Genomic DNA, 20,498 nt, shown 5'->3' with positions numbered 1-20,498 from the left:
TTAAAAAAAAACAAAAAAAAAACAACAAAGCAAAAAAAAAAAAAAAAGTCGAAACGTTTCGTCTCTCATCCGAGAGACTTCCTCAGTCTGAGGTGCTATATTCTTCATCAGGCCAGGACTCTGCAGTCTACACTCATCTCCAGGCCAGCGGTCACTCTTTCAGGGATGAAGATGTGCACATCCTGGATAGAGAGGAACAATGGTTTGAGAGAGGAGTAAAGGAGGCCATCTTTGTGAAAAGAAACCGTCCATCGTTAAACAGGGGTGGAGGCCTACGTGTTCAATTGTCCCCCTCTTACAATGCTGTGATTGCTAGTATCACTCAGCCCTCTGTGAATAGTAAACAGCCATCAGGTGCTAATGATCCATTGTTAGGCTGATGGTCCTTCTTGAGCATGTGATCAGCTGGTTCTGGTTGTCAGCAGCAAAACTGGTTGATCCACTCTGAGAAGGTGCTATTTAAGAGACTGAGCTGAAAACAGCACCTCAGACTGAGGAAGTCTCTCGGATTTTTTTTTTGTTTTGCTTTGTTTTGTTTTTTTTGTTTTTTTTGAATGTCCAGAGGACCAGATTTAACTTTTTTAGACACCATTGGTTGGTTCTCTAACTATCTTTCAGATCGGAGGCAATGTGTTCAACGTAATGGTACTTCCTCCAGTTATTTAACAGTTAACAATGGTGTACCACAAGGCTCAGTCTTAGGACCCACCCTCTTTACAATCTACATACATAATGTAGGTAAAAACATCCCTAATGCATCCATACATTTCTATGCTGATGACACAGTTGTTTATTGTCGAGCTAAAACTGTTGCTAAGGCTTTCCAGCTTTTGAATTCTGCATTCAACTACATCCAGACTGATTTGTTCCGCCTCAAACTTGCCCTAAATGCCGACAAAACCAAAGGGATGCTTTTTTCAAATAGGAAGTTGGTCCCAGCAGTTCTCCCTCCGATTTTATCCTCAAATGGTGTCCCCATTGAGTTAGTTGATTCCTATAAATATTTGGGTATCTTGGTCGACTCACATCTCTCTTTTAAGCTCCATGTGGAAAACTTGGTAAAGAAACTGAAAGTTAAACTGGGTTTCTTTTTCAGAAACAAATCCTGTCTAACCCTGAATGCTAGAAAACTCCTTGTATCTGTGACTTTCCTTCCCTCAATTGATTATGGTGACATTATTTACATGAACGCTCCTACAAGAACCCTTCAGATGTTGGATGCTGTCTATCATGGTGCACTAAGATTCATAACTGGCTGTGATTATCGTACCCACCATTGCACACTGTATTCACTGGTTAACTGGACATCATTAACTTCACGCAGACTCTCTCACTGGTACATTTTCATCTTTAAATCACTTCTTGGTCTGCTGCCTTCATACATCTCCTCCTACATGTCTCTGCGTGAGTGCAGCTACAGCGTGCGCTCTCAAGACATTATTACCTGCAGTGTTCCCTCAATGAGGACTGAACTAGGCAAAAGGGCCTTCTCCTACTCCGCTCCTGTTTCCTGGAATATCTTACAAAAAGATTTGAAGCTCTCAACCTTGACCTCTCTAAGTGGCTTTAAGAATCTGTTGGACTCCTGGCAGGGACCAATGTAGACATGTTCCTGTTTTTAGTTTTCCACATTCACCTTAGAATCTAGCTGTTTTTTGTTTTTTTGTTACCTTTTCCTTTTTCCTTTTTTCCTTTTAGCCATCCTATTTGTAAAAAACAAAACAAAACCTGTATTATGACTTTTTATAATTGTTTATTGTTGTGGCTGTTGTCCTTTGTTGTCATCTTTCTTTGTTGAAATCAGGTCTCTCTTGCAAATGAGTCCTCGAGGCTCAATGGGATTTACCTGTCTAAATAAAGGTTGATTGAATGATTCCTGATGATTATATCCATGCACTCTGGTTCTGCCCACCCGTTCAGAGGTTCTGGGTCCAGGTTTGTGAAGACTTGTCTAAATGTCTGAAATGTAATATTCCATTCTCTCCGTCTGTTTGCTTATTGGCTATCTTGGAAGATGTTACCCTGGAAAAAAAATACATGTCGCATGATTTTCACTGCCTTATGCATCGCAAAGAAAACCATACTCCTGAATTGGAAAAATAAAAATAATCTTAGCATTAATCAGTATAAAAATCTTCTGTTAGATCATATTAGTCTTGAAACAGCATCTGCCGACACATTGGATCAATCTCTTTGTGCTCCTTTGATCAGCTCCGTTACATAGTGAGAGTGGGTAGTCTGGGATCTGACCTTGTGGGGCCTTGGGGTTGATGTGGAGGCGGGTGTATGGGTTTGGGTCCGGGGGTGTTGCCGGGGGCTGGGCTCTTGGGGGTACCTGGGCAGGGGGGCACTGCTTTCGCCCTGGGGAGGGCCTGGGTGGTTCTGGGGCATGTCTGCTGGTGTCTGCGTGCGGGCCCTCAGGTGGTCTGTGGCTGCGGTCGTGGGTCACCGATCTGGTAGCCTGGCTGTGCTGGGGTAGGTTCGGGGTGGGCGCGGGGGCTTGGTGTTCTGGGGGCTTGTCGCCCCCGGGCTTGGGCCTGTGGGCATCGGGGATCTTGGGCTCTGGCGGGCGGGTTGCCGGGCTCTGGGCCGGCTTGCGCTCTGGTGCCCGGTTCTGGGCAGGGGCCTTCGGCTCGCTGGTAGGTTGTGGGTTCATGGGCTGGGGGATTGGGTGTTTGGAGGCATGACCAGTGGCCCCTAAGAGGGTGTAGTTTGACCCAGCCTAGGTGTCTAGTGTGCTATGTGTTTTGAGAGATGTTCGAATGAGGGGTGGGTGTAGTATTTCTTCTCGGATGGGGACTGGGTGGATGTCCTTGGGGGCGGCCCGGGACTGTGCATGGCCGACTGGCTGGCCCCTTTCCTGTGGTGGGGGCTCACTCCCAGTGCTTCCTGACTCTGTCGGCAGTTGGGCGGGCGTTCTTGGCCGGGTCATCCTAGTGGGGTTTGGCTTCATCTGGTAGCGAGCTGACTGCGGTTTGTGGGGGTCTTGGCGGCCCTCGGGTGTGTGGGCCGCTGGTACTGCTTCTGGCGGCCCTCGGGGCTCTGTCCCTCTCTGGTCTGGAGCTCAGCGGGCCTGGTGGTCGGTCCAGATGGAGAGGAGTCTTGGCCTCAATCCCTGGGTGGACCTTGAGGAACTGGGGGGGGGGCTGTTGGGTCAGTGGGGGAGCTGACTCCCTGTGGGAGCATTTGCTCTTACAGTTATATTTCTCCCCATCCCTCACCATGCACCTCCACCCTCTTCATTTCAATTCCACACATTTAGGTTTGTTTGGGCTCGGGTGTGCTGCAACAATTTTACATCTCTGTTGACCATAGCCACCTGGGACTCAATTTTATGTGGGGGTTCGGGGTCTGCGGGATTGCCATGGGCGGTGCTGGCGCTGTGCTCTCCCTGGGGTTGTTTGGACCCCCTGAGCTTGGCTCTTGGATGCCATGGTTGGCCTGCTGGCCGGGGTGGCTGCCGGGGCCTGGCGGGCGGTCGGCTGGGGGCGCGTGCTTGGTTGTTGGCGGTGTGTGGGGGTGGTCGGTGGCGTGACCTCTTCGTGCCGGGGGGTGTCCTGTCGGCTGGGCGTGGCCTGGGCCGGGTCTGGGATATTGGCTCCTCCGCTCGAGAATGAATGGGTCTACCTCCAGGATTTGGGCATGGGCTGCCCCGTGTAGAGGGCAGGTACATGTCTTGGACCTGGGGGGTTTAGAGTGCGTATCGGGAATAAGAATGAAATGTATTGTTATTGTATGTCTTTGAGTGAGTGAGTGTGAGAATGAGGCTGGGACTGTGTGATTGTGTCTGTGTATGAACGGGTATTTGTTAGGCCAAGACTCGGACTGCCCCCTCTTTGATACAACTGGGGGTGCTTGGCATCGCGCCCCTATCGCGCGGCCCCCTTGTGGGGTGTGCCCTTGCCTATTGGCGCGCTTGGGACCCTTGGTGTCGGAGGCTGGGCGCTTAGGCATGTGTCGGCATGGCCTGGTGTCTGCCTGGTGGGGCTCGGGTCCTCTGGCCCTGTCAGGTCTTGGCCTGGTGGTGTGCGTCCTCGGTGCCCGGGCCTCGTTGCCCAGGCCTCGGTGCCCGGGCCTGGAACTGCATCGTTGCAGCAGGTTCTGGCGGGGACCTATGAGTTTGTCGCTGTTGACCCCGGGGGGTCACTGCATGTGGTCGCTGGTGGGGATCTTCCGGTTGTCCCCTGTGGTCCGATCTGGGGGGTGGGTGAGTGGTTCGTCCTGTGTGGGTGGCCCTGGGGTCTCCGCGGTTGGGGTCCCTCCTGGGGTCTTGGACTCTGGTCCCCCCTTTTTTGTCTGCCTCTGGTCTTGGGGGTCGGGTCTCTGCGGCTTCACCGTTACTATTAAATGTTCTATTAGAGAAGCCTTATACACTTATGCATGCTCACAACCACACACAAATAGATGCAGGGATGCTTATGTAGGCTTTATATATAGATATATAGATATGTATATGAATGTATATTCATGTGTATATATGTATGTATGTATGTATGTATGTATGTATGTATATAAGCGTAGGTATGGGTATATATATTTATGGAAACTTACTGCAAAGCCATGAATATTTTAAGTTCTTTATACCTATGTATTTTGTTGCTGTGTTTTTTCATGTTCTTTGCAGGTGAACAGACTGTGGCTGGGTGTTTTGCCGTGTGCTCTCTTTGTGTATATTTTTTATATTTTGGAGTCTTACTTTGTCTTTTTTTTTCTTTCTATCCTATTAAAAAAAAAAACTACACTAGATAATCACTAGAATAAATATTTCATTATAATGGTGTGGAGACGATGGCTGTAAGGGGAGAAGGGAGGCCATCTATTTAAAAAAATAAAAATAAAAAAAAATAAATGAGCGGGTAATCGGCTCCCAAATAGCTTTTTCTTCAGCCATTTTGGAGCCGGTGAGGCCGACGCTTAAAGGGCTACACCTATACTCATAGAATCTGGGGTTACAGTACATAACCAACGTTCTATTTCGTATAGGCTTTGCCCTTTAAGAGCTGTCGCTTAGTGGGTTAAGGACGAAGCAGATGTGGTCCTTGCCTCACTGGGTCCATTCGAACACCATACGAAGCGGCAGCTTGCCCAAAAAAATGTCTTGTCACTCAGCTCTCCATGTACGTAATTACGCGTTGCGTAATTATGCGTACCATGCACAGACGCATGCTGTGTAGTTATGCGTTCTGAGTGCATGAACGCCCCGGAAACTTTCAACGGGGAAAGGAAGATGCTGAAAAGGGGCCATGAATCAACAGATTCATGGCTGAACAATATGAACAGATTAATAATAACAAGTGAGCTGATTATCGATCAAATGAACTGATTGGTAACAGTAGTCATGAACTGATTAATGACAGTAGAACCAAAATAACAGTCACAACATGTGGCTAATAACAACATCTCACACTGTAATGCATGCAGTCAGATGTGAGTTTAAACGGGGTTCCCTGAAACAACAATATTCATTCTGTTAAAACACTAAAGACAGAATGTGTCATGGAACGAGCCATCACATCACGTAAATAGAAGCGAATAAATGAGCAGGGTGTTGACCACGCGGCCGCAGTACAAATATCCTGCATTGTCATACCATTATGTAGAGCAGTCGAAGATGCGATACCTCTGGTCGAATGTGCCCCGAGGTTGTCAAGAGGCTCTAAATCTGATGCTCTGTAGGCTTCAGAAATGGCCTCACACAGCCAATGTGACAGGCGCTGGGTGGATAACAGGCGATCTGCAGATGCATCTCTATCATTCACAAGCAAATGTTGAGCCTGACGCAGTGCCACCATGCGTGTTACGTAACACCTCAACGCACGTACAGGGCAGAGAAAATGGAAAGATGCTGCTTCTTCTGATTGTGGGGAGGAGGGAAAAATCCCTCCAACGATATCACTCTTGATTTAAAAGAGCTCGTGATGTTTTGGGCATAAACGCTGGATTAGGCCTCAGATCAGCTGAATTGCCATCGACCTGAATTCTGAGACATGACAGAGCGACAAAGAGGGCAGATAAATCACTCACCCTCTTAAAAGATGTTAAAGCCAACAGCAGGGCTGTTTTAAGAGACAAGAATTTAATCGGAACCTGATCTAGTGGCTCGAATGGAGGTTTGATCAGGGCTTGCAGGACCAAAGTTAAATCCCACTGTGGAGCAAGTGGGCGTGAAACAGGCCTGCGTCTCTGTACACCTTTTAAAAAAATGCTTCATCAGCGGATGATTAAAAGCTGTTCTGTCTCCGAACCCTTCGTGACAGGAAGCGATGGCTGCAGCGTACGTTTTAATTGTGCTGAATGCCAGATTTCTGTCCATCAGCTGCTGCAGAAAGGACAGCACGCCGCCTAGTGGACATGAGGTGGCCTCTACACCTTTCTCTGTACACCAGCACTGAAAAGCTGTGGATACAACACGTGAATCCTGGATTGTGCGCACTACATCTTGCGGGAGACCCATCCTCTCTAAGCGGATCTGCTCAGCGGCCAGACCCACACGTGCTGGCCTATTTCTGGGTAACTCCTGATCGCTCCTCCCGCCTGGAGGAGAGCGTCCTCCCTCCACGGCAGTTTCCACGGGCGCCCAGATAACAGGCGTCATAGAACCGGGAACCATGGTGCGTTCATGCGCTTGGGAGCCACCAGGAGAGCTGTCAGTCCCTCCTCCTGAACTCTGTTCTGAAACCGTAATATCAGAGGAGGTGGGGGAAACGCGTAAAGAAGCGTTTTGGGCCATGGGCTGTGAGCAAACGCGTCCACCCCCAGCGGTGGTTCGTCTCGCGGGCTCAGTGAAAACCATAGTTGTCACTGAGCATTTTCTCGTGTCGCAAACAGGTCCACGGCCGCTTGCCAAATTTCTGCCACGTCTGGGCCATCAGATCGAGTTGGAGGGTCCACTCCCCGTGACGCGGACCGCCCTTGGACATCACATCTGCCCCTTGTTCAGACACTGGGGATGTACACTGCTCTGATAGAGAGCAGATTTGGTGTGCCCAACACAGTAGTTTCCTCGCAATGTGTAACATTTGGGCTGAGCGCACACCCCCCTGCCGGTTTATGTAAGCAGTAGTAACCTTGTTGTCTGTGTGAATCAAAACGTGTTGATTCTGCAGCACAGGAGCAAAGTGTTGAATCACATTCAGAACCGTGCGACATTCCAGAAAATTTATATGAGCTGTTGTGAGAAATTCCACAGCGCCCCTACAGCTCGAGATAGGCATGTCACCCCCCAACCTGACAACGACGCGTCTGTGAAGACTGACACGTGTGACGTAGGTCTGCTAACGGGGACTCCCTCGGACAGAACCAGGGGGTTTCCCAGTGCCGGAGATCTGCTCTCACGGAGGGAGGAACAGTGATCGTCCGTCTATTTTGCCTCACCGGATCCACACGCATACGAGCAAACCATCTCTGGAGGCGTCTCATGTGTAGTAAACCCAGCGGGTCCACTGTGTGAGCCGACAACATTGTTCCTAACAGCGTCATGATGGAAAATAGCTGTTACTACTCTGCCCGGTCTTACGTGACGGAGCTGGACTCTTAGAATGTCGATTCTCATCTGTGATAAACGAATAAATGAGCCCTCATGGTGGTTGAGTTTAGCCCCACTCCCAGATAACAATCGTCTGGGCCGGGAGAATCGAGCTTTTCCCCAATTTATGGCGAAGCCCAGAATTAGCAGGTGTGACGTCAACACCTGAGCTTCAATTCAAATTCAAATTCAAAAATCCTTTATTAATCCCCAAGGGAAATTATTTTGTTGTTGTAACTCATTATCCTCATTCATTAAGAGGTTATAGATGCTGATGGCTGTAGACAAGAAAGATCTCTTGTAAAGGTCCATCCCACAGTGGATCCTAAGAAACTGGCTGCAAATGCCGTCCGATCCGTCCACCCAGACTCGGCTGGCCTCTCAGTTCCCCTGGACTGTAGGACCACCTGAATGCTGGGCTGAACTCCTCCCTGAGCGATGGCTACTCCTCCCAGCAGTCTGCCGAGCTCCTCATAGCTGTGGGCAGCCAACTGTAGGTGCTGAGAGACGATCCTGTCCTTCCGCTGTCGTGAGCCGTGTTTCCTGCTAGTTCCAGGATCTCAGTGGTCAGGCACTCGAGCACAGCTGGCAGGTAGATGAGAATGCGTCCACATGACATCCTTTTCAACTCATTTGAGAATTGGGGCCATAGTTGAGATATTATTTGTGCTTTTGAGATGTTAATTAGCTGCTGTTGTTGTAGAAAACAGCATTGTTGCCATGGTTACGCATCATAACAAATGTCCAAAACTTAAAAAGTTTCAGTAAAAATCCTTCCGGCTGCACAACGTCCGATACCAGAAGAAACAATAATCCAAAAAATATGATTTACATCCAGAAAACCAGGAATTAAAGTTTCCAAAAGCAAAGTCTCAGAATGAAAGTAACAGAGCTGCTCCAACATGCAGCCACCTTGAGCGGCGCAATTCTAGAACATCAACAGCTTGTGCTGACATGTGAAACGGTCTGCCCACGATTGCCTTATTGAAAACTGACAGGTCCAAAATCGGTCTCGTTCCTCCGGTTCGTTTTGGAACCAGGAAGTAACGTGAGTAAAAAACCTGTTTTCTCCTCTCCGTCAGGAACCCCTGGACTTCTGCTTTTAGGGATGAGACCTGGTCTTGTGATGACAGGACTGTCTCTAAGAACTCCTCCGAACGGTGGGGGTCGGGCTGCAAGTTGCAGTGTGTAACCCCTGCTATCAGCTTGGCCATCCATCTGTCTGGCGAGCAAGCTCATAGCCACTGCGCGTAACGTTCGTGGAGTGTGCGCGCGTTTAGGTGGTGCGTTTTTTCAGACGCCAGCCAGTCTACTGCCCCGATCGTCGTCATGTGCCGCTGAAGTGTGTTCCGCGTGACCCAAGGCGAGGCTTCCTTGAAAGGGTTCTGAGTGTGCCTCTGTGCCGTGCTCGGGCTGCGGGTTCACATTCATGTCTATATGGACCGGCATGTGTTGAGGAGAGGCATGTGAAAACTGTTGGCGCCACGGGAGCACGCGTTTGACACCACTGCGGTGAGACGCGTACTGCTCCTGTGCGCGCCTTAATCAACGCCGCATCATTTGAATGAAGGCTGCAGGCACAGCGGAAGCACGCGTTTGCTTCGGTAAGACCCGTGTCACTCCTGCTGAGAGCGAAGTTTCTCACTGTGCCCGTTCTGTGGTCTCACATTTATGCTGATGCGAGCGGGCGAGCGCTGAGAGACGGTGCACGCGCCTTCATTAACGCTGCATCGTTTGAATGAAGGCTGCAGGCGCCGCGGAAGCACGCGTTTGCTTCGGTGAGACGCGTGCCGCTCCTGGAGGTGTGCACCTCCGGCTGAAAACAAGTTATTCAACTGAACTAGTTCTGCAGACCACATTCGCTTCGACTATTGTGTCAAGCGAGCGTCTCATCCTTATTTGGAGCAACGGTGATTCTGAAAAACCTTTTTAAAGGCCACCGGCTCGTTTTGTGTGGAGGATGTGTGAAGGAGCCGCTGTGAGGTCATCCGAGATGACAGACTGGCTAAAAAAGACACTTTCATCATTAAATGATGTTTTATTCCAAAAACTCATGTCATCTTTACATACATCCTCCGCAAACCGTCATTTGAATCATCTCCCCCGTGAGCTCTGCGGTTTGTTGTCCTAAGGCGCCGCCTGTTGACGATCTCGGAAACGCTGAACCTCCGGTTGCCGGGATGAGAAAGGTGATGTTTGGCGGGATGAGAAAGGTGATGTCTGATGGGCGGGGCTGGCGTAGCGTAGCGGGGCGGGGAGACGCTGCTGCAGCCTTGGAATGTCTTGAAAATGGTCCTGAACAGAGCGGCCGTCTTTGACGGGGGCCCTCCAACAAAAAAACTTTCTGCAGCTCCTCCGAGAGGGAGGTGGTGTGACGGGCCAGGTGGACCTCTGGAAAACCTTGTCCTCCAGCTGCGATGCGAGACCGGCAGACAACAAAAGAGGCTCACAGGTTGAGGATGACGTCAGCTACCTTGCAGAGGGAGCGCTACGTCTCTTCCAGCCTCTTGAACGTTGTACACCAGCAACGTAATGTATTGTTCGCTGCGGCCGCCTGGAACACACACTGGTGAGCCTGGTTGGAGAGCGACATCACCGTCTGGTTATGCTTACCCGGAGGTGCAGGACGCTGGTCCAACCTGGACATCTTTGCTCCGAAAGCCTCTGCCAGGCTCGGCTCCAGGGGGGGCACCGAAGGAATTTCCGCTCGGTGAAACCCCTCCACTCTGGTGATGGGCGTGAATGTGGGAACCGGCGCCCTTATTCTACCAGGAACCGGCTACGGCCTCGTCCCAGTAGGATGTCACTGCTGGGAAAGAGGCCAGATGGGATCAGGACAGCGAGCCGGAATGGAGCCCAGGAACCTTCCCGCTTGATCATCCGATCTGGGCGGGGGAAGGAGAGGGACGGAAAAAATCCCTTCATGTCAGCCGCCTCCTGGATTATGCCAGGCAGCTCCAGAGGAGGGCACCGACGGCTAGGAGCGGGGTGGTCGCCGATGCGAAAAAAAGGTTGTGGGGGGGTGTTGAGCATTCGCTCAGCCCCCCTCGTTCTGACACCATGCTCTCCAGGAGGGAATGAGCAGCGGGGGGCTGCTGCTGACGTCGCCTGTCCCGGAGGAACCATCCGATTTGCTCCGAGAGTCGGCGAAAAAAGGAAAATTACAAGATGGCGTCGTCCAGCGTGTAGCGACCTGCCACTGAGAAATGCTCCTCTGCGCGTATCTTGAAACAAGACTGCTCATCTGTTTCTCCTCGGGGAGGAGAACTCACCGGGACGGCAGGAGGTTGACGTGGCGGGGCCACAGGCAGTCTTAACAAAGGTTGGTCAAGCTAGACAACTTTCCTTCTTCCTTCTTCTGACAGTGTTATTAGCTTGCTGAAGAAAAATGGGAGTCGATTACCCGCTCTTAACGTAATTTATACGGACCGGGTGGGGCCCACACAGCAGGCGAGTGTGGACTAAATTTTTCAGTGCAATGCTTCGCATGACGGGATAAACCCACTAAGCGACAGCTCTTAAAGGGCGAAGCCTATATGAAATAGAACCTGCCTGTTTGCTTCAGATTAGCTGTTCAAATCTCTGCAGGTTCAAATAAAATAAAAAGTGCACCAGGGCTTTCAGCTGAATCTCTCGGGCCACAGTTGTACGGCCGATAACTGATAACTGATAACTGATAACTGTCTTCTCTGAATTTTTGACTATTTTGTCTCACTTCATCCTAGAACCAAAAAATTGATAACATAATAACAGTTGAGCAGATTCTGGTAATCTTTTCTTAGGATTCATTAAAGATCAAATGCAATTGGAAATTTTTCTCAACTTCCAGTATGAATTTAAACAAACACTATACGCACTTAACATTGTAAAATTTGTTTAGGAAATTTAATGTTCAAGGACACCACTTAAGAAAAAAATTGTTTAATAGGAAAAGTAAGAAGTGAAAAATGTACAAAAATAAAAAATACTGCATCCAACTAATGATTGTCTATCTGTCTATCCCTTGCTCCACGCTTCATCCAGAAGAAGATGCAAGTGTTGTTCTCGCTCTGTCCGGTTCAGTTCTTCACGTTCATTCAGTGATGAAATAAGACTTTTCTTTATTGGACTCTTTTCTCTTTCTCTTGCCTAGAAAGAAGAAAAAGGTGTTTAATTCAAGCTACATACTGTGTTTGAATAAATGCATAAAACAAAGAAAGGTGCAGCTAACAGCTATATTAATCATAAGAAACTGATAAAATAAGAAAATGAAAAATAAATTGATTTAAAAATAATGAAAATAATATAACAACAACAATGGATATATGAATCAGAAAGTATTATACAGATACATATATTCTTTATTGTCATTCGCACCACATGTGGTACATGTGGTGGATCAAAATAATGTACACAGGGTCCCAGTTACATCCAACAATAAAATATGCTAAGCACTAATAGCATAAAAACAATAAACACAATACGTCGAACAGCAGCATGGACGTGAGTCTGTGTGAAGCTTGAACACAGCAACATGAAACAGATCAGCAGCAACATGATGTGATTTTTCAGTGATTATCCTGGTTAGGTATTCATAAGGCTGCACAAACTCAAGTTCATGTTGCTGTGTGACGTATTGTTTTGATTGTTTACTGCTATTAGTGCTTAGTGTATTATTAGTAGATGCTTTTTAGTTGATATTTTTCTAAATTCATATCTTAGATCTTATTACTGTTTTTCTTTTACATTTTGTTGTCTGTAACTGGGACCCTGTGTACATAATTTCATCCCATTTCAGTATTTATTTAACATTTTATTTTTTTACTTTAAAAATAAAATAAAAGCAAGTCCTTATCGGCACAAATAAAGTGATGTGGAACATGTTGCATCTGTTCTTACCAAGCACAGAAGGCTGCAGCGTTGTGCTGCTCTGTGAGGTGCAGGTGGGCTGCGAGCCTGCCATGGAGACCTGTCAGGTGCAGACTCCGCTGATGGAGCAGGAGCAGAAGCCGGGAGTCTTGGAGGGTTTAATGTGGAGTTTAGAGATGGACCGTCATGCGCTGAAATACGTTCTACAAAATAAAATACAGTGAGAAATGGGACCGGAGGACAGTTAGCGTTTATGCAGATTAGCTTAGCATTGTAGCACCGATGTTGTCCTATTATGGCGTCAGCCTCTTTTGTTAGTTAAAAAATGTTCAGAACCGATGGGATGAGTAACTTAAAATATGTTTAAAGTTAGAAAACACTCACCATCTTCTATAAATGATTCAAGTAGAGCAGTGGCCGTGTCCATACCACCCTCCAATCTCCATCTAGCTCGCTTTGACTTTTTTCGTCGGCCACCAAGCACAACAACACCTGCACTTCTGCATTTGACCACGGCTTTGATATTATTGTTTTTGTATAGCTTCAAAATACTAAAAGGTACGCTCCTGGAGTTATCGCTAATAGCAGGCGGTAGAGAAAAATGGCGGATCGGGTTGTTTGGAAAGACTCCACATCAGTGTTTCCCCTACCATTATACAAGCGGGATGCTCCACCCCGTCAACAGAACTGAGCACCCTGCCTACCAAACCAAATTGCACCCACACCCACCCACCCAGCACTGATAAAGCACTAAGCTAGTGGCACGAAATACAGGCTCTCTAGCTAAAAAGCTAAAGGCAGCACTCACGTTACCTTTTCCCTCATGCTGAACGCCCCCCGCCCCCACTCAAAAACTGTTAGCACAATCTGCGCTCAGACATGTCCGTCCCCCCGTCATCAAAAATCATGGATGAGATGAGCACCCCGCCATGGCAAGTTAACTAGGGGAAACACTGCACAGACTCCTCCCCCCGACCAATCAGTGACCGACAGTGTTTCTGATGTCACGGCTCGGCTCGCTTGGACCCCTTGAGAAGCTGGGCCAGAATTTAGGGAGGCGAGCCGGTCCCAAGAACCATGGAAAAGACCTCAAACACGCGTCAAGCCGGAAATATCCAACCCACGCCGTGACAGTGGAAAAGGGGCATTAATCTCTTGAACTCCATGCCCTCTGTACTTGGGACAGAATTGAATTTCCTGTTTTGTACTTCAGCTAACTCAAGGTCTGCTATCTAAACATAGATATGTGTGGGACATAGGCATCACAGTAACTATGATATTTAAAAAATATTTATATACATGTTTCCCCGAGGTCACTCACGGAGCTCGTCTTCAGGTTTTTTTTTGTTGACGGGGGTAGGGGGGAAGAGGGAGAGACACTTCTGTGTTGTGCGACTACGTTATTGTCTGCAGTTGTCAACCGGGGGGGGGGGGGGGGGAGAGATTCGTGTTAGGTAAGTGGAGTGCTACCTCTGTAGCATCTTAGCCAGCGTATTTGTATTGCGCACCGCTAGCTTTGTGTCTGTAAATGACAGAAGGCAGTACATTTTTGGAAGATTTGTCTAATCTGAGAAGGAACTTTGTTTTTGTCCTAAGATTTGAAAAGTTCACCTGATGGTGTCATAAAGAACACCTTGAAGGAGAAGTATTATGTTGGGTAGAAAGAACTCAAGTAACACAAGTTTTCTGGGAAGTAAAATTGGTAAAATCGGTGATGGGGAAGGAAAACAATGGGAGAAGAGAGATGGATGTTATTCCAAGTTGATTGTGAAGGGGAATAAAAGTTATGAACTGTAGAATTTGTGAGCGGCACCAAGGTAGGAATGTACCTGTAAATCTTTTCGTTTTAATAATCACATGCAAGTTGACATGTTTTTTATTGTGTGTGACTATTGCTTGGCACAGTGTAATTTTGTGTTGTGAAGGCTGCATGACGCCATGATTTTGTCATGTTCAGATCGACTTGAAAATAATCTGATATGGGTCACATGGGGAAAAAAAAATCGTATTTCGTCTGCATTTGCCTGCAGTATAAACATAGCCTAAGTTCTGAGCGTTTCCTGTAACTGAAAAATCTCTTTCAATTTCAGGACATACTCACAGAAAACTCAGGGAATTATTTTTTCTTGAAATGTTGGGTATGATTGTGCAGCTACCCATCCAGGCTGTCACATTGTAAAGTTTGCAGATGATACAGTGGTGGTTGGATGCATCACAACCAACTATGAGTCTAGCTACAGACAGGAGGTGGAACACCTGGAGAGCTGGTGCATAGTTAATAACCTTCACATCAATGTGAAGAAGACAAAGGAGATGATCATGGCCTTCAGAAAGAACAAACACAACTACCCTGGATCTGCGGTGGAAGTGGTCTCCAGTTACAACAAGTACTTGAGTGTACACCTGAATGACAACCTCAGCTAGAGCAACAACACCACCAGCCTGATCAAGAAAGCTCATCAGAGACTCTGCTTCCTCAGGCAGCTGAGACGAGCTGGTCTGGGAAGCTCAGTCCTCACCTCCTTCTACAGTTGTGCAGTGGAGAGCATCCTGTGCTCTCTGTGATCTGTTTCATGTTGCTGTGTTCATGCGTGCTCATCTGCTCACACAGACTCATGTTTGTGCTGCTGTTCGACGTAATGTTTTTATGCTACTAGTGCTTAGTGTATTTTTCGTTTATGTTTTTCTTATACATTTTATTGTTGGATGTAACTGGGACCCTGCTTACATAATCTCGTTCCACCACATGAGATGCAAACACCAATAAAGAATCTCTGATTGAATGAAAAGCAAAAGAAGAGCAGAATTAATTCATTCAGCCTTTATTTATACAGGTTAGTCTCATTGAGCCCTGAGAACTCATTTACGAGTGAGACCTGTTTTAAACAAAGAATGATAACAGTAGACAATCATAAAATAAAGCATATAAATTGAAAAATTAAATGGAAGAAAAACTATATTTAAAAAATGAAACAAAAACATCTACATTATAAAGTGAAAATATTATTACTATAGAATTATCACTCACATTTGCAAAGCATTATATAAAAATCGCTTATCTTTGTCATGCTGCCTCTGGAGCTTATTCCTACCAGAATAAATCTGTATTTACTAAGCAACTACATCTGCCAAAATATTCTCCTGTCCAAATTAACCCCTCCTGACCAGAATATGAGTCGGGTTTTTTTCATTCAGCCTTTATTTAGACCAGTAAATCCCATTGAGCCTCAAGGACTCATTTACAAGACAGACCTGATTGTTGTTGATTGGATGAAGGTGAATGTCACAGTCTGCATCACATCTGTCCCCTTATAGTTGGTGATTGGTAGGACTGGTATGATCTTGAAGAAGTTAGATTCTACTGGATCAAAGGATTTGTACCAAGGGTGATTTGTGTATTTTGGTCGATCCAAACTAATTATAGTGCTACATAAAGCTGGTGAACACACAAGAGGCTAAAGTAGCTACACAAGCCTCATGACTTGTAAGAGCAGAGCTGTTAGGAGTTTGGGGGATTAATGGCATAAAATAAAAGTTTATAAAGCAAAACCAGCATTTGAGATAATTCATAAAAACTAGGAGTGTGAAAAGCTTTCTGTGTTGTAACGTCTCTTGGTGTTTTGCTTCAGAAAATAAGAGCACCAGTTAGTGCCATAAAAATAAAATAATGCAAATATGTTTCTGTTGTGAATGTCTTGACAGATTTGAGTAAAATGTGAGTGATTGTGAGTGCTGGTTGAGTGACTCTTGGTTGAATCGTGATGAAACGTACAGTTTTGAAATCTGTGAGATCTGTGGTTTCAGCCGACGTGCTGCTTGTGGTCAGAGAATAGAGTGAGATGGAGGACGACTCGCTGTAGTGACCTCTGAAAAGGGAGCAGCCGAAAAATCAAGATATTCAGGGTTTGGATACTAGCAGCTACTACGAGCTTCCTTCATAACTTGGCCAGGCTCAGCCTTAGTAATAAGATGAACAGTTCCATCATCGAGGCATCTGATCATGACTTCCTGTATAAGTTTCTGGGCACGTCCCACTGGGAAGAGACCCAGGGCAGACCCACATCTCACTGAAGGGATTGTGTTTCCCCTCTGTCTTGAAAACACCTTGGGATCCCTCAGGAGGTGCTGGAGAGCGTCTCTGGGGAAGGAGGTGTTTAGATTTCACTCCTGGACCTGTTGCCTCCATGGATAAGTGGTAGAATATTAATGGGTTGATTAATTCAATTAAATTCAAACATACTTTATTAATCCCAAAGGAAAATTATTTGTTGTTGTAACTCGTTATCCTCATTTCATTAAGAGATGTTATAGATACTGATGGCTGTAGGCAGGAAGGATCTCTTGTAAAGGTCCATTCCACAGTGGATCCTAAGAAACTGGCTGCAGATGCCATCCGATCCGTTCACCCAGACTTGACTGGCCTCTCGTTTCCCCCGGGCTGTAGGACCACCTAAATGCCGGGCAGAACTCCTCCCAGAGCGATGGCTACTCCTCCCAGCAGTCTGCTGAGCTTCTCGTCGCTGCGGACAGCCAACTGTAGGTGCCGAGGGACGATCCTGTCCTTCCACTGTCACGAGCCGTGTTTCCTGTTAGTTCCAGGATCTCAGTGGTCAGGCACTCGAGCACAGCCGGCAGGTAGATGAGAATGCGTACACAGAACATCCCTTCAACTCATTTGAGATTTGAGGCTGTAGTTGAGATATTATTTGAGCTTTTGAGATGTTAATCAGCTGTTCCTGGTTGTAGAAACTGCCTCGTTGCCATGGTTACGCATCATAACAAATGTCCAAAACTAAAAAAGTTTCAGTAAAAATCCTTCCAGCTGCACAGCATCTGATACCAGAGGAAACAGTCATCCAAAAACTGTGATTTACATCCAGAAAAAGAGGAATTAAATTTCCAAAAGCAAAATCTCAGAATGAAAGTAACAGAGCTGCTCCAACATGCATCCACCTTGAGCAGCGCAATTCTATAACTGCTAATTATGCCGATGCAGATCTTTTGAAATCAGTGCATCAATAGCCAATATGCAACACCATTTTTTTCTGGGCATAATGGATTTACTGTTGAATAAAAATATAATTATTAACCTTAAATGATTAACTTTGTAAGAGTTTCCACACCATATGTTGAAGCTTAAAAAAAACTAAATTGTAGGCTGCAGTGAGCTGATTGTAGCAAAGAAGAATCCTCTGTAAAAAAAAAAAACGTTTTTCTTTTAATTGCTTTTCACTTTTTTTTTTTTTTGTAAGCACCTTACAGACAGTCCATGGAGCTTACTTGATGTTTTTTCTACATTACAAACGTTTTCGTCGAACAGTGCTGAGTGACTCAGCGGCTTGTCTGTGGTGCATTTACTGACAAGGGAAAAATCAGATTTCTCAGACAAGCTAGATATTTGTGGGTGCCAAGGACAAGCTGATCCTGTGCTGCATTTCTACGGTTTAGGCATATCAAAAAATTTAAATGTGAAGATAAAGTTGAAATTAATTTATTTTTAATTAATTAATTAATTTTTAATTAATTTATTTTTAATTAATTAATGGATTTATTTTCAGGTAGGGTGACTGCGCTACATCTGCTTCAGACAGAGTGTATTGAAGACTGGGGGTTTGGAGGGACCACATACAGGTAACTAATTTATCTTTTCCCAATCAAGTTCAAACCTGCATCAAAGTTTTAAATGTGTGACAGTGCTAAAATTATGTGGGTGGCAGTTAGTGTAATCAAATAATGTCTGTGTCCACTTCACACGTGACCAATTCACTGCAGCTAGGGTATACGCCAAAGCCATTACAAACCCAACTCATCCCCCTCACCCTCAAGGCCAGGAACTTAAGAGAAAACATTATATAAAAAAACTGAGCAGAAATATAAAAAAACAAGAAGAATTGTTAAGTTAAAAATAAATTGAAATCAACTACAGTAGTCCCTCACTTATCATAGGGGTTATGTTCCAGACACTCCCGCGATAGGTGAAAATCCACAAAGTAGGGATGTTGTATTTATTTTAGTATTTATATATATTAAGTAGGGATGCACAATATTATCAGCATGGTATTGGTATTGGCCGATATTAATGTTAAATTTCAATATTGGACATCGGCCATTCCATTAAAATAACTTGCCAGTATAAAAGGCGCTGTTTTTGCCTGCAGCGGCAGCACAACTTGATGACGTTGCAGAGGCAGTGCAACATGATGACGTCACGTGTGCCTACCCGATCTCATGGCGGAGAGGAAATTTCTAAATTTCGTCTTTGTGGAAGTTTCATTTTTTGTTGGTGAGGATGTCGGATTCCGAAGATTTATGGACTACGTTGAGCCTTGCTACATCGTCCGCAGTCTTGAGAAATTTTTCGGAAGTAACGTTACCCTAGTTACAAGCTGTCATTTCCAACGTCATTGAGAAGCTAATAGCCGATAGCACAAGTTGTTGGGTGAGTTTTACCACAGACATTTGGATGTTGTGTTAGTTCCGTTAGCATGAATAGTCTTACGACACAATGGATCGACAAAAACTTTGAACTTAAAAAGGCTGTCCTTCATGCACAAGAGTGCAGAGTATCCCACACTACAGCTAGGAACCTGGAACAAGCCTCCACAAGTGAGAGAGCATTGCAGGTGACTAATGCTAATAAATAACATTTAACACTTTTCATTTAATGTAAGTCAAAGTGTTATGCATATCATATGGCTGTTACTGAATATATGTCACCAGCTCTTACAGCTGTTGCACAATTTTTGTAGCAAATAATCCTAAATAAGAGGGCTATGTTCTGACAAAGGAACATATATAAAATATCGGTATCGGCATTGGTTATCGACCAAATAAGTTTTAACATATTGGCATATTGGATATCGGCCAGAAATCCAATATCATGCATCCCTAATATTAAGACTTCATAAACCGTTCCCACACTCTTGCAATGTTCTTATCTATGTTCTAAACTCTCTAAAAGCTCTAAGAAAGCACAGCGTGTCATGATCTCCACCTGCCACGTCCACTTCTCTGCAACAGTCACTCATGCTCATCACCTGTGTCCCTCCCAATAGAGCTTTGGAACATACGTCACTGCGTTAGGGGCGGGGTGTTCCCGTCTCGACCGCCATGTTTACAGCCCTCAGAAAAAAATTTAAAAACTCAGGTGATTTTCCATCGTTTTCACACTGTATCTTCCATCACGATGCCGAAAAGCAGCGCAAAACAAAGTGGACTGTAACGTGACAAACTTCAACCGGATGCCAAAAAATGGTACATGGAAAAAATAGGCGGGCAGCACGGTGGCGCAACTAGTAGAGCTGCTGCCTCTCAGCAAGCAGGTCCTTGGTTCAAACCCCGGTCCAGGGGCCTTCTGGGTGGAGTTTGCATGTTCTCTCCGTGCATGCGTGGGTTTTCTCCGGGTACTCCAGTTTCCTCCCACAGACCAAAAACATGCATGTTAGGCTGACTGGTAACTCTAAAATGTCCCTAGGTGTGAGTGAGAGAGTGAATGGTTGTTTGTCTCGTTTGTCTCTATGTGGCCCTGTGATAGACTTGTGACCCGTCCAGGGTGTACCCCGCACCTCGCACAGTGATTGCTGGACATGGGCACCGGCGACCCCCGTGACCCAAAATGGAATAAGCTGGTAAAGATGGATGGATGGAGAAAAAATAGTCAAAATTTGAAATGTCGACCTGTTTGTTTTAAAAAAATTGGAGCAGAGACCTGGAATATTTTCCTCCACTGACTTTCCCAGACATTTTATCATATCTGGTCTGTGGTGTCAGTACCTACACAGCAAATAATTTTAAGAACTATAAGTCACTGGAAGCACATGTCCAATTTATGAATGGTTGCGTGCATGATTTGGACATTTTCAACACCCCGGATTGTGAATATGTTATGGTTCGAACAAAGGTACGTTGTTCTTGGCTCTTTAATTTTACATAAATCATTAATGTACATTTTTTTTTACAATCATTCAACCTGCTGTATGCTATGAGTATTGAAAAGTGTGAACACATACACTATGTTTTTAACTGATATATGAAACTACTAGTTGGTAACTAAATGGCAATTACCGGTACACCTAATTTTTACTACCTTGAGTTGTTTAATAACATAATTATAGAGACTTAAAAA

At 45.7% G+C, this 20,498-nt stretch overlaps 1 protein-coding gene across 2 annotated transcripts in view; it reads left to right on the top strand.

Annotated features, from left to right (window-relative positions):
• Positions 1-20,498, top strand: part of si:ch211-214e3.5 (zinc finger protein 518A) — a 99,229-nt gene that overhangs the window by 14,692 nt on the left and 64,039 nt on the right. The window contains exon 2 of one of the 2 annotated variants that reach the window (XM_037691002.1): positions 17,932-18,004. The exons of the other annotated variant lie outside the window; for it this stretch is intronic. The gene's annotated coding sequence lies outside the window, so the exon portion shown is untranslated. The remainder of the gene's footprint in view (positions 1-17,931; positions 18,005-20,498) is intronic. 2 annotated transcript variants of the gene reach the window in all.

Source organism: Nematolebias whitei, chromosome 17 (assembly GCF_014905685.2).
Source record: "Nematolebias whitei isolate Nwh7 chromosome 17, NemWhi1, whole genome shotgun sequence".
NCBI lineage: Eukaryota > Metazoa > Chordata > Actinopteri > Cyprinodontiformes > Rivulidae > Nematolebias > Nematolebias whitei.
This window is presented reverse-complemented; position numbering and strand designations above follow the sequence as displayed.